The 2,532-nt window shown below is 40.5% G+C and overlaps 1 pseudogene; it reads left to right on the top strand.

The window, feature by feature from the left end:
- Positions 1 to 1,034: 1,034 nt before the first annotated feature.
- Positions 1,035 to 2,248, top strand: LOC116574936 (annotated as a pseudogene).
- The last annotated feature ends 284 nt before the right edge of the window (positions 2,249 to 2,532 follow it).

Here is a 2,532-nt window from a genome sequence, read left to right as displayed (position 1 = left end):
AGAAATGAAGCAATGAAAGCCATGAATTTGAAGTTCCAAATTATACCACTTTTTATTGTGATCATTCAGTTTTTAGGTATCAGACAGAGTTGCCAAGGAAAGAGGTCCCCAATTAATGAATCCACATCTCTGGCATCCAGTTGATTGTTGGAGAGTCTTAAAGCTAGGGTCCTCAAAGTTAAGGCTAATTTCAGGAAGTTCATCTTATCAGAAGGTCCTGACCTTACAACATTCAGAGGTCCTCTGTATTTTCAGTACCTCAAGAAAGTAACTATGCTAGCAGTGTTCCATCTATACGGAGGTTTCTTGAGGATAGTAGTCCCTGTCTTGTAATCTTCCTGGTCAATATTGTGAGATCACATAACAAGTACTGAGATATGTAATTACATAAAGAAGACAATGTCTATTTTAGGATGCAAATTTTATTGAGTTCATCATGGTGTGGTAGCAGAGGTACAAAGATGACCGTGGACCTGATATCTGCTGGCTACAGCTGCATGAACTTGGGCAATTTGATGAAATTTGATGCATTTCAGCTGTTCATCTTTCTAAAGGAGATCATATTATTCCTTACCTATGAGGAGAAAACTATCAGAAGATTCCTTTTGAGACCTTTCAACTGAGTCATCTTCCTAAAATATATGGCTTTGGACTAATTTCTTCAGGATATTTACAGCTAGAAGACTTTGTCTCTCAGTCTTCTTATTTCAGGATATGCATGTGTGTGTGTGTGTGTGTGTGTGTGTGTGTGTGTGTGTTCATGTATACTCAACCCAATCTTCTAATTTAATTTCCCATTTATCTTCTCCATGTTTGCTTTATCCTCCCCAAAGCATCCAAAAAGTAACAATCATGAAGGCTACTTTGGCTTCTCATGGTGAAGGCTAAATTTCTTTAGCCAAGTATGTCGAATATATTTTATGGTTTCCACTAATAACTAACTAATTTGTTTTTCAAATATCTATTCTAAATATTGGCCTTTTGACTTTTCTTTTTATATGTTCTTTCCAAAGACCCATAGTCAAGGTCCAACTATGAACTGTGGTCTTTTTATACTGCCATTTTTCTTTCATATTGTTGACAAACTTCCTGAAGATGTGCAGTCACTTTCACTGACTCTATGCCTAATGAGCTCTTCTATACCTCCCACCACTCCAGAAGAAGTCCCCCAGATTCTGGAAGAAAATAGTGGTTTGATTAATTCTATGGAGCAGTTGACATCCTGTTTGAATGAGGGCAGACATAATCAGATTATCCATCAGAAGTCCCAAAAGAAAATTTGTGAATTCAAAGGAAAACTAGAGCAACACCTAACAGGGAGAAAATGGAGGAACACTGTTGACCAAATGTGGTTGTTTGGCCTAAGAAAATGTGGGCTCAACATATTAGTTAATAAAAATGAATTCTTTCAGAACTCAGTATGGACAGGCCCAGCCATCAAAGTTTCAAAAGAGGCCAGTGGATACCAAGATTTGGGCAACAGCATGGTGAGTGGTTTCCAGCTAGCAACCCTCTCTGGTCCCATGTGTAAGGAGTCTCTCATGGGCGTCTGTTTCTTTCTGGAAAAGTGGACCTATGCAAATTTGAGGAATAAGGGCCAAGTGATAAACAAAATCAAGAACAAAGAGATGTGGTACAGGATGGACAGGGGTAAGGAAAAACATGTTCTGGTGGAGTTGAAAATCCAGGGCTCCAAGATAGTGGCTCTGAGCCCTTGAGAAGTAGACTTCCCAGAAAGGAGAATCTTCTCTCACTGACTGCTAGGGACTCTTCTCAGGACAGCTCATCATCACCCATGAAGAAGGTATGTCACTACGTCCTGCCGGTGAAACTTCAGCATCTGATGGCAACAATGTACACGTGTGATATCATGACCACCGGTGACGTTCTTAGGTCTATGCTGTCTTGTCAAAGACATCAAGAAGAAATAAAAGAAAGGACAGACATGTTCATCATCAAGGCCGTGCTGCCTGTGGCCAAAAGCTTCTGCTTCGTGGATGAAATCAGGAAGTGGATGAGTGGCCTGGAGAGCCCACAGCTGGTGTTCAGCCATTGGGAGATCATTCCCAGAGACCCCTTCTGGGTGCTGACCACTGACAAGGAGTGCTTGCACTTCAGGGAAAAGACTGATTCCAAGAACCAGGCCCGGAAGTACAGGAACACAGTGCGCAAAAGGGAGGGTCTGTACCAGGAGTTGAAGATCGTGGAGCATGCAGAACAGCAGAGATCCCTCAGCAAAAATAAGTAGCCGCTGCTGCCTGCATGTTCTTGTCTTCATATGCCAGAGTTGGATCCTGAAGAGACCACTCCATGCAGCCTTCTCTCTGAGAGTTCACTTTCGATAAAGCTAATCCTTGTAAATATTAAAAAACAAAACAAATCACCCTTCTGTGTATCTTTCCATGCTTTTCACCACTGGTATAATTCATATTAAAATACAATTACTTATAGACACAGGATTTTCTTGCCTTGTTTTGATAATTAGAGCATGTTATACTATTTTTGCATCCTAAAATTCTCATGTAAAAATAT

This window comes from Mustela erminea, chromosome 16, assembly GCF_009829155.1.
Source record: "Mustela erminea isolate mMusErm1 chromosome 16, mMusErm1.Pri, whole genome shotgun sequence".
Lineage (NCBI taxonomy): Eukaryota > Metazoa > Chordata > Mammalia > Carnivora > Mustelidae > Mustela > Mustela erminea.
This window is presented reverse-complemented; position numbering and strand designations above follow the sequence as displayed.